General features: G+C 44.1%; 2 pseudogenes; one reads left to right on the forward strand and one right to left on the reverse strand.

Annotated features, from left to right (window-relative positions):
- Positions 1-508: 508 nt before the first annotated feature.
- LOC114497946 lies at positions 509-1,037 on the reverse strand (annotated as a pseudogene).
- Positions 1,038-10,601: 9,564 nt separating this feature from the next.
- Positions 10,602-11,690, forward strand: LOC114497131 (annotated as a pseudogene).
- The last annotated feature ends 280 nt before the right edge of the window (positions 11,691-11,970 follow it).

An 11,970-nucleotide genomic window follows, 5' to 3' on the forward strand; every position in this document is an offset into this window, starting at 1 on the left:
TGCCTGCCTGTAACAAAAAGATGCACCCAAGTTCTAATAACATTTCTGCTGCTCCAAATTTCAGGTCAAAATTTTCAACACCCTTAGAATTTATGCCTCTTTCACTATAACTTGTCATGGAGCTTCACTCAATCACACACTCAGTGAGCCTGAGTTGTCCTCAGTAAAATAGGGTAATAATCCCAAACTCCTAGGAGTATTGTGAGGATAAAAGGAGAAGGCAGGTGAAAACAAGCTGGCACCTAGAATGTACACTAGATATTTCTATCTGAATTACAAATAACTTACTGACAAGTTTTCAGTTCAAGTTCTTTAGGTGCTAGATCACTTTTTTTCATTTTCTCCTGCAAAAAAAAAAAAGCTTTATTGTTTCAAATTAGTCCATGGAATTGGAGAGGGCTCTAGGGTGGTTAAAAGGCCTAGTGATTGCAAGAAGAGGCTCAAGCAGAAGTCCAACACCAGGGGGATGCAGAGGGGACTCTCAAATGCTGCTGGGCTCTAAAGGCTCTTAGTTGTGCTTAAGGGTGAGCCCTTTGAAGAATACTCACCCAGCACAGCCTGGGGGACAGCCAGCCTGCTTAAGTTAGTCAGGTGGTCACCTATCTTCTTGATGAGTTTCACCTCCTCAACTAAAAAGGAGCTCTCCAGAAAGTCACAGAGATGGGTGTTTGTGTGGGCAGAACCCAGGGCATGCAGATCCAAAAGGGATCTGATTCAGTTTCTTCACTTTGACCAGGCAGGCTTCCATGTATCCTAAGTTTCACCCCAGTCGTCTTGGGACAGCTTCTGTAAGTCCTGAAGAGGGTGCAGTGGCCGCTGTGCTGGCTTTGCATCTGCAAGAGACATTTTGTGCCCTCATGTTTCTCCTTAGCCAGCTCACCAAAAAAGTGGCCCGTGCCCTCCAAAGCCACATCACTGAGGTTGAAATAGAAGCCCAGGGAGAGGTAGATGTAGGAGGCCCATAGATGCAGGTTGACCAGGAAGTTGATAACGGCCTCCACCTTGGTGGAATAATTCTGACAAATGTGGGAGCTCATGGTAGCTCAGCAAGGAACTAAGCTGAAAAAACAGTGTTGACTGGTCTCAGAGGCAAGGTGTGGCTAAGATGCTTCTTAGGGTGCGACTAGAAAAGAGGTTGGAGGGTGGCTGGAAGCCAGAAGAAGGGACATCCTTGGGTCTGTTCCTTTCAAACACTCTTGAAGCAAGAGACTGATCTCAGAGACTGCTAAGGACACTGCCATAAGTTATCTTTAAATAAATTATCTTCAATAATTATTTGCCCAATTACAAAAATCATACATCTTTATGGTTGAAAATTTGGAAAGGCAAAAAAGTAAAAATAAGCTAATAAAAATCACCAGTCACTACGCCTAGTCATATTGCAAACTCCCATGCAACTCTTAAATATCTCCATTTTAATATCTGTCGAATATGTCATTCTGTGGATCTATTGCGGTATCCTATTGGTGACTGCTTCTATTACTTCAATTGTGCATTGTTGTCAAAAATTCTATGATAAACCTCCTTGAATAAATCTTGGTGTACATCTACTGCTATTTCTTTAGGAGAGACACTCAGAAGTAGAATTTTAAGGCAAAGCACAAATATAATGGAAAGGGCCATTGGTATTAGGGGTGAACTAAATCCTCAAAGAATGGTAGAAGTTGGGACCCTAATATGTCACCTGCTGACCCACATGCATGACCTGCCTACTGGCAAAATCTCCAGGAGGACAGCTGACAACACCTACTCAGGGGTCCAGGACCCCAACCAAAACCCTTTAGAGGAACCCTTCTCAGCGTTTTAACCAAGGCCCCTGCACAGCACTTTCACTCCAGCTTTTGGGCATCTCCTAGAGAATTAGTTGAGCTTTACATTTGATTGTTTATTTGATTAAAATCCTAGATTTATTGAACACGCTTTTAACCTTTGAAGCCCTACCATCACATTTGATATTTTGGTACTCTTCTTAGAGAGCAGGACCTACCACTCCCCAGGTGAGGACCTACTCTATTAACTTGACTTTCTAGTTAGTCCCATAGCAGTGTCACATATTTGCTGGCTGAACACAGGATGTAAAAGCTGAAAGCTGATTTTGTGTTTCAGTTCCCTCCCTCCTCACTCTTTCTGGTGCACAGGGGTAGCCCAATCCCCTTTTTTGAACAGTGGGGCCCCCTCTTGCCCTCCATCTGAACCCAGGCCAGACGTATCCTTGCATCTTGGCTTCACCCTGTAAAGATAAACCTTATCCCTTGTTCCAGAGCTGCTCCTTCCTCTCTCAAGGCCAACTGCACTCCTTATCTGGAGTACAGGTCCTATCTATTGCCTGAGCAGGGAAGCTTTATCCTATAACTAAAACTCTTGCCAACTCAAGAAAAATGCTTGAGAGTAGAGAAGGTTTAGGGAGGGAAAACTTCATCCTCTTCTGAAATCAGGAGTCCTGGGGCGCCATGAGGGTCAGCACAGCTTTGTAACAGTACAGCCTAACCCACGTGACTTACTCATGAGCGAACTGAGGCCCAGAGACCGGTGTGGCAAGTCCAAGGCCACACAATGAAAGTGTCACAGCCAGGACTAGGATAGGGGTCTTCCCCTGCCCCCTCTTCTGACTAAGACCAAAGTCAAAGGCTAACTGTTCCCATGAATTTGGCAGGTGCAGCACCTCTGCGTCCCTGCCATACTCCATCACTGTGAGGATAAAATGGAGTAGATGCTGTGTTGTCCCAGGCACTGTAATTGGCTGAGGGATAATAGTACAAACTAAACAGGCCCTTTACTTGCCCACACTTAACCTGTATGGATTTATTTGTTCTTCACAACCCAGCCAGGCAGGTACTATTGTTATTCTCTGTTTTATAGACAAACTGAGGCCAATGAAGTTAAGTAACTTGCCTGAAGTCTCACAACAGATAATGGGGAAAGCTGGGATGTGAATCTAGGCTGCATAAACTAGATATCTGCAGGTGCAAGCATATGAGAAGTGCCAGAAGAAGGAAGTGTCTGAGCTGAATTTTGGAAATTTGGATAGATTGGCAAGGGAGAAAGGTCAGCAGGACAGGGAGAACCACATGAGCCTCAGGCAGATAAAGGAACGTAGAGCCAAATCTCTGTGCCCAAGGATCCCAAAGGCACTGGGTGCGCTTCTCTGCTGCTGTACTCCCATTTTGACCCTAGCTGTGGAGTACAGGAGGGCCCTAAGGTGGAAGCTGGTCGCCTTCAACTCCTGCAGGAAGTGGCTACCACTGGCCTCTGGTAGGAAGGAAGGACCCTCTTCAAGCAGCCTTAGTACAACTATCCTGCCACTGGGTGACACTGTAGCTCCTCAGAAAGGAAACAGCGCTCTCAGAGAGACTGGCCACAAAAAGGAGTGGGGGTACCACTGAGGCCTTCCTCTGCAGGGATTTGGTGTTCAAAGAGGTATGAGAAATAGCTCCTGCCTTCCAGGAGCCCACGGTGGGACAAATGAACACATGGGTAACTAGTAAATTTCTCCAATAATAGACATAGTTGTTTCAACAACTGGTTCCAACTGAGGGTACCAGGGAGGAGGCGGCATTTGAGCCTGGATGTAAAATTTGTGGATTGGCCATTCTAGGACAGGGTGGCTGTGATGGCACTGGCTCCCAGAGTACTGCATGCAGATGTGGGGATAGAGGAGGGGGCTTCCAGAATCTCTACGAGGGCAGTGGTTGGGACCTGAGAACTGGGGGTGGCAGAAGGCTGGGCCTCTGTGCACAGAGGCTTCAGCACAGCCTTGCCAAGGCACTCTTTGTCTCCATGAAGCACTTAGTTCAGAGGCAGAGGAGAAGCCCCTAGTGTTAAATGACTAGAAAGATGCTGGAAGCCCCAGGCAAAAATAGAAGACAACTGGCCTCCTGTCCTCTTGCTGAGCCTCCCTGGAGAGCACCCTCAGTCCCACCTTGCCACAGGACCTGGGTCCAGGTATAGCAGCTCTTGGGGCTCAGTGACTGTGTCTGTAAAAGGGTTTTTTCGTGTACACAAATATGTTGAAAAATGAAAAAGGTTAATCAGAAGCCACAGAGTAGGAAAAAATAAACCCAACAGCAAGAACAACCTCTGATGTCTCTGCTGGTCTGAGACCAGCCTTGGTCTTCTTTCTGGAGATGGGTCACTGGAGAGGAGGACCCACTCCCTGGCATCAGGCCTGGGCAGGGTCCAGAAAATATCATTGCCCTTGGAGAACTATTCATCTCCATGGTGTCTGTAAAATTTGATAGGCTGAGCTTAGCAACACAGAAATGGTTTAATATCTATCTGGTAGATACACTTTCATTACATTTTTAAAGGTAAAAAAATGACTCCCTATTTCCAGATAGTCTGTTCAGAAGTTAACCCATAATGATGTTGAAACCCACATCCTAGTGGCTGAACTAAAATCAGCTTCATAAAATAAAACACAAGGAGAGAGAGACTACCTGCAGTTTGTGACTAAACCGTTCAAACCACTGGAATAGTCCTGAGGGGCTTTGCTGGACTCTTGCCCGCCTGCATCCACCACCTGAGGGGACCGCCTGTTTCTTTCTGCCCAGTCCAATGACAAGAACTGAGGGGCAAGGGGGCCAGGAGCTGTGGGCCAGGGCCCAGTGTATTATTTCAAGCAGGTATTCCCATACCTCCTTTTATATTTACAAGTAATGCAGGTGAATGGTGATAAGGGCTCTTGGGGGCCCCAAGGGTTTGCCAGGAAGGGGGCTGCTCCTCACACTGTCCTCTACCAGTGTCCAGTCACAGAACCAGATTTGCCCACCCAAACTGGTCACCTTTTAGAGAGATTGTTCTCTTCAACCCAAAGACAACTCTAAAAAAGGCACATAGCCTTTTCTCCAAGCTACATGTATAGCATGTACAACCTTTTCATTTAAATAACATATTATATATATATATATATATATATTAAATTGCATCCAAAGATGCTTTTATTTACACATTTCACTTTAAAATAACAGATAATTATTAGAATAATGATGAGGGGAGGAGAGGAGGGTGCCTGAGAGGAGGTTATGGGGATTAAGGGAATAAAGCTTTTCTGCTCCTGCCCTTCCTTCTGCCTTTGCCCCTGTTTGCTTCTAAACAATTACTTTTTAAAAGTACAGAGTCTTGCAGCAATAAATCAAGAAATACATCCTTGGCTGATGTGGGTCAGGGGGTTGGGCATCACCCTGCAACACAAAAGATCACTGGTTCAATTCCTGGTCAGGGCACATGCCCTGGGTGCAGGCTAGGTCCCTAGTTGGGGGTGTGCAAGAGGCAGCCAATGGATGTTTCTGTCATACATCAGTGTTTCTCTCCCTCTCTTTCTCCCTCCCTTCCCCTCTCTCTAAAAATAAATAAATAAAATCTGTAAGGAAGAAGGAGGGAAGGAAGGAAGGAAAAAGAGAAAGGAAGAAAGAAAGAGGAAGGCACTTGGCCCAAGCTTTGGGATAACATACTCGGTAATCAGATTATATGTAAATTTCCCTGGCTGGCGTAGCTCAGTGGATTGAAAGTGGGCTGCGAACCAAAGCATCACAGGTTCAATTCCCAGTCAGGGCACATCCCTGTGTTGCAGGCCACGGCCCCCAGCAACGGCACATTTGTGTTTCTCTCTCTCTCTCCTTCTCCCTCCCTTCCCTCTCTAAAAATGAATAAATAAAAATCTTTTTAAAAAAGGATTATATGTAATTTCATTCCCAAATTGATACCTGACCAGATTTGGTGCACACTTGCTTCAGCTTTGCACACAGAAAGCTGATCTTGGAGGAGGGGCCGTTCAGTTCCCCCCACCCCTTTTCTCCAACACACACACACACATACACACACCATAGATGTATTATCTGCAACTGTGTGTCCCAGGAGAGGATTTGGGGGGACCTAGGAATTTATCTATTCCTCATCTGCCCTATAGAATACTTTTAATCTGTAGGTTTCCTGGCACCGCTGAGTTTTCTTTATCAATTTAACACATATGAATTTAAGCAGTGTTTTGTCTGGTCTTTCCATCTGAGTTTACTGTTGATTTTGTCATATTTTCCTTGTATATTATCTTTAATACATAAAGAATTCATATAAATAAATTAAAAATGAGTACTTCCATTTAAAAAATGGGAAAACATGTGAAAAATACAATTCACAAAAGGTTAGGAAATGCCCAGGGTTAGTGAGGTGTAACTGGCCCTCACTTTCTATGATTATGCATATAGTTTTATACAGTTCTTTCAATCAGTAATAGTTTCAAAATTTTGAATGTGTACTCTTTAAAATCAAGCAATTCCACTTCTGAAATTTATTCCATGGAAACATTTGCCAAACTAAGCAGAGGCAGATGTACAAGGATTTTCCTTGTAGCATTATTTGCTATATAGTCCATCAAGAGTAGATCAGTAAGCCTTGGTGAGGTGGTTCAGTTGGTTGTAGTGTCATCCTGTACTCCGAAAGGTCGAGGGTTTAGTTCCTGGTCAGGGCACATACCTAGGTAGTGGGAGGCAACAGATGGATGTTTCTCTCTCTCTCTCTCTCTCTCCCTACCTCTCTCTCTAGAGTCTGTGTATGTATGTGTTGTCTGAGAGCTCTCTCTTACTGCTGGAGACCACTCTGATCTCAAAACAGTCCAGAAGAGACAGAGGGTTAATCCTTGCATGTAGTAGCCCTTTATTTAAATGCAAGCAGCAAGTGGTGCATAAATGTGCCTGCTCCCTCCCTCCTCAGGTGGAGTAACATGGAAGCAGGAGTTCTACACTGGCTTCCAGAGTTCCATAGCATGATCTTTAGTTGCCTACAATAGTAACTTGCTTGATACATACTCTGTATTGACTTTCTTCCCTATCTTACTTTCCCATGCCCTTCCTAGGGTTTCCAGGGACCCCTTCTCAAATAAACTACTTTCACTTAAATCCCTATCTCAAAATCTGCTTCTGGGCTTACTCAAACTAAGACACTGTGCTTTGTTAGCCAGTAGGAAACAGGAATCAGCCATGATACAGGAGCCAAAAGGTCTGAGAATAATAATCACACCCCACATGGCTCCTTGATGCCCAATTAGCTCTCTGGGACAACCTAGAAAAGAGAACATATCAAACTTCCCTCACAGTTTCAGTGTTCTAGGACAGGGATTGGTAAACTTTTTCTGTAAAGGGCCACTAGTAAATATTTAAGGTTTTTTGGGCCAGGTGGTCTCTGTTGCAATTGCCCATCTTTGCTACTGTAGCATGAAAGCAAAGATAATACAGCAAAGAATGAGTGTCTGTGTTCCAAAAAACTTTATTTGTAAAAGGGCAGCAGGCTGTAGTAAAACTGTACTTTATTGAACCCAGGACTACAGAGAGAGGCTGGGCAATTAGCTGGCCTGTATGGTGTGCTAAGGGGGAGGTGAGGCCAGTACTGCCTTAGATTCTATGAGTCCAGCCACAGGACTCTTGCATGAAAGTCCCATGGCTGTGCAACCAAGCCAAGAAATACTATATCTGTTAATAATGGGGTACTCAGTGTATTTGTTTCCAAGTTCAAGATGAGCTTTCCACTTCACTTTCCTGCTAACAGGCCACTGTTCCTAATAAGGAGAGTGGTGCCCTGTAAGAAAAAAATTAAGCTTACCAGAAGGAAAAGCAACTCAATATTTTAAAAGATATATAAAATGGTGAATTCAATTGATATTCCAAATAAGTCAAAGAATGCAAAACTTGATTACAAATAATTTACAAAGCAATAAATGGAATCTTCTGCTAGAAACTGAAGGCGTAACATTGATAGATGACTGTGAGAAAGACTTTGTTTATGATACTGAAAAGTACAGAACCATGTTCACCAAGAGGGAGTTGATTTAAAGATGAGTGAAGGTGTTGGTAAAACAACTATTCTAAATAATGCATATCTCCTGATACGGTGAATTACATTTTGGAAAACCTGCAAATAAGCTACAAAACTACAGTTGGTTACCCATTCCAGTTCCCAAAAAGAATTCTCCATAGTGAGCTTTCTGTAGCCCTTGAGCCATGTTTAGACCCAGTTTTTGGAAAGGTTCATTTGTTAGCTTACCTAAAGAGGCAGTGAGCCCAAGAACGAAGAACAAGTAGTATCTGACTATTTTCTTTTTTGGTGGTGTTATTGGGCTTATGAGTAAGAAAATACAGAAGACAGACAGTGTGGCAGAAGCATGTGTTGAAATATTAATCTTTGTGCTTTTCTCTGTTCACTTCCTACTACCTTCTGGCCCTCTAAGTATAGTCAGCCAGGACCTTCCCACAATCCTGCCTTAAGGTCAGATGGGTAGGGATAATCAAAGAACTCTTAGAGGTTTTTTAAAATATATTTTATTGATTATGCTATTACAGTTATCCCATTTCCTCCCCTTCATTCCCCTTCACCCTGCACACCCTCTCCCACCCACATTACCCCCTTTAGTTCATGTCCATGTGTCATAAGTTCTTTAGCTTCTACATTTCCTATATACTATTCTTGCCTCCCCCCATCTATTTTCTACCTACCATCTATGCTACTTATTCTCTGTACCTTTTCCCCCTCTCTCCTCCTCCCACTCCCCTGTTGCTAACCCTCCATGTGATCTCCATTTCTGTGGTTCTGTTCCTGCTCTAGTTGTTTGCTTAGTTTTTGTTTTTGTTTTAGGTGTGGTTGTTAATAATTGCGAGTTTGCTGTCATTTTACTGTACATGTTTTTTGTCTTATTTTTCTTAGATAAGTCCCTTTAACATTTCATATAATAAGGGCTTGGTGATGATGAACTCCTTTAACTTGACCTTATCTGAGAAGCACTTTATCTGCCCTTCCATTCTAAATGATAGCTTTGCTGGATAGAGCAATCTGGGATGTAGGTCCTTGCCTTTCATGATTTGGAATACTTCTTCCCAGCCCCTTCTTGCCTGAAAGGTCTCTTTTGAGAAATCAGCTGACAGTCTGATGGGAACTCCTCTGTAAGTTACTGTCTCCTCTCTTGCTGCTTCTAGGATTCTCTCCTTCATTTTTACCTTGGCTAATGTAATTATGATGTGCCTTGGTGTGTTCCTCCTTGGGTCCAACTTCTTTGGGACTCTCTGAGCTTCCTGGACATCCTGGAGATCTATTTCCTTTGCCAGATTGGGGAAGTTCTCCTTTATTATTTGTTCAAATAAGTTTTCCACTTGTTTCTCTTCCTCTTCCCCTTCTGGTACCCCTGTAATTTGGATGCTAGAACATTTAAAGATGTCCTGGAGGTTCCTAAGCCTTTCCTCATTTTTTTTTGAAGTCTTATTTCTTCATTCTTTTCTGATTGTATGTTTTTTTCTTCCTTCTGGTACACGTCATTGATTTGAGTCCCAGTTTCCTTCCTATACTATTGGTTCCTTGTGCATTTTCCTTCATTTCACTTATTGTAGCCTTCATTTTTTCATCTAATTTGTGACCAAATTCAACCAATTCTGTGAACATCCTGATCACCAGTGCTTTGAACTGTGCATCTGATAGGTTGGCTGCCTCTTCGTCGCTTAGTTGTATTTGCTGTGGAGCTTTAATCTGTTCTTCCATTTGGACCATTTTTTTTGTCTTGTCATGCCTGCTACATAGTAAGGGGCAGAGCCTTAGGTGTTCACCAGGGCAGGGCAACCCAAGATGCTGGGTTGTGATGCTGTATGTGGGGGTGGGGTCCAAGAGGGAACAATGGTGCTTGCTCTGCTCTCTGTCAGATTTCAGTGCCTTCTGCTGCTTCCCCCAAGGAAACTGGGCCTTTCTGGTGCTGATTCCCATGTGGGTGGGCTTGCATATATTCTAGGACCCTGTGGGTCTCTCCAACAAACTCTCCTGTGAGGCTGGGAGTCTCTCCCTGTGCCTCAATCCCCAGAGGTGTTTTCAATCAGTGTTTTGAGGCTTTATTTCCCCGAGCTGGAACGCTGGGTTGTGTGGTCTGTCTTACTCCCCAGTTTCACCTGGCTTATCTGTGTGCGAATGTGGGACTGGCCCAGTCAGCCAGCTGCCTTGCATGCTGTGTCTTGCTTCACAATCACCGCCTCACTGGGTCTGCCCATTGCCACCCTGCACCCGGGGTCTGCCAGCTGCTGCCTGCGCGCCCAGGGTTTGTCAGCTGCTGCCTTGCACGCCCAGTGCCACCACTTTTTTTTTTGCTGCAACCCCTCTCCACCTGGCCAACTGACCCCCACCCCACCCCCGTCCTACTGGTCTGGATGAATGTGTCTATTTTAACTCTTTGGTTGTAGGACTTCCATACAGTTCAATTTTCTGTCAGTTCTGGTTGTTATTTTGCTTCTAAATTGTTGTCCTTATTTTGGTTGTGCGAGGAGATACCGTGTGTCTACCTATGCCTCCATCTTGGTCAGAAGTCTCAGAACTCTTAGAGTTTTAAAATAGGCTTTTGGCATTCGTGACAAAGACAGCACTTTGACAAACAAAATATTGGAATTCCCAAAGCTTTCTCTGGCCTTCAATAACCAAAAACCCCACAAAACAACAACAACAACAAAAAACCCACAAAAGAATTCAGGGCATATAACTTACACCACAAATAACTGTTTAGAGAAGTGTAGCTAAAATGCCAAATTAACCCCAACTCACACATAGGAGATAAAAGTTCCACTGATTGGCAAAACAAACTTGAAGAGATGATGGAAGGGTTCAAGTCAATGTTCAGTAGAGGGGAGGGCTATTGGCTGGGGCCTGCGGGATGCTGCTTCAGTGAGGGGCTTGATCATGGCCACCTGTCTGTTGCTTTTTTGGGCTCCACTCCTCCCGCCTGCCTGACACCACATGCCAGTAGTACAGACTCAATTCTTCTAGTGCTCTCGGGTGATGCTTTGAGCAGTGTCACATTTTATGCTGGAAAGCTGGTGGGTACTATGGGGAAAGATCAAAACAAAAGAAAGTAGAGCAGGTGCTAGGAGAGGAAGAGGAATATGTGGTGGAAAAAGTTCTTGACCATCAAGTGTTAAAGGGCAAAGTGGAGTACCTCCTCAAGTGGGAGGGGGTCTCAGATGAGGACCACATGTGGGAGCCATAAGGGACCCTGGATTTCCCCAACCTCGTTGCTGAGTTTCTACAGTCACAGAAAGCAGCACACGAGACAGATAAATCAGAAGGAGGCAAGTGCAAAGCCGACTCTGATTCTGAAGATAAAGGAGAGGAGAGCAAAACAAAGAAGAAGAAAGAAGAGTCAGAAAAGCCACGAGGCTTTGCCTGGGGTTTGGAGCCAGAGAGGATTATTGGAGCTACAGACTCCAGTCCAGAACTCATGTTCCTCATGAAATGGAAAAACCCTGATGAGGCTGACCTGGTCCCAGCTGAGGAAGCCAATGTCAAGTGCCCCCAGGTTGTCATATCCTTCTATGAGGAAAGGCTGATGTGGCATTCTTTTCCCTTGGAGAATGATGACAAAAAAAAGATGACAAGAATTAACTCTCCTGAGTACTAGCCCCTGTCACATCTGACTGTGGGTTTCAGGTGGAGTGGGGAAGGAGTTCTACTTGTCTTGACACCCTAGAGGTGGCTTGAGAAGATGTCCTTTGAAGAGCCTGTATAGTTTCTGTGTCCTACAGCAGCCCAAGTGCTTTTAAGTCATTCCATATTGTATAGTTTGCACACCTATCTGAGTGGAAAGGAAGGAGGATGTTTCAAGGCAACCCATTCTGCACTTTGCTGAGAAAAGCAAAGGGCTTCTATGAAGGACAAAACTTGCAGAATGGGTGTGTGGGAGAGAAGAAAGATACTGTAGATCTTTAAAAAGCATCTCCACAACACATAGCTTTCTTCCCAGTAGTGTTAACTGCATTTTTACAGCATAGCTTTTGTGTAGTTTTTTACTATTACTGGTGTATTATTTGGGGGTGGAAGGGGTGGAATGGGAAGGAAGGAAGATGGGTAGGATTATTTTTGTTAAAATTTGGGTCCATGTTGGGGAAATCATGAAACAATGGATAGAACAAATAATTAATGATTTGGTTCTGTGTCCAGAATATTTTATCTTTAAAAAAAAAA

This window comes from Phyllostomus discolor, chromosome 5 (assembly GCF_004126475.2).
Source record: "Phyllostomus discolor isolate MPI-MPIP mPhyDis1 chromosome 5, mPhyDis1.pri.v3, whole genome shotgun sequence".
Lineage (NCBI taxonomy): Eukaryota > Metazoa > Chordata > Mammalia > Chiroptera > Phyllostomidae > Phyllostomus > Phyllostomus discolor.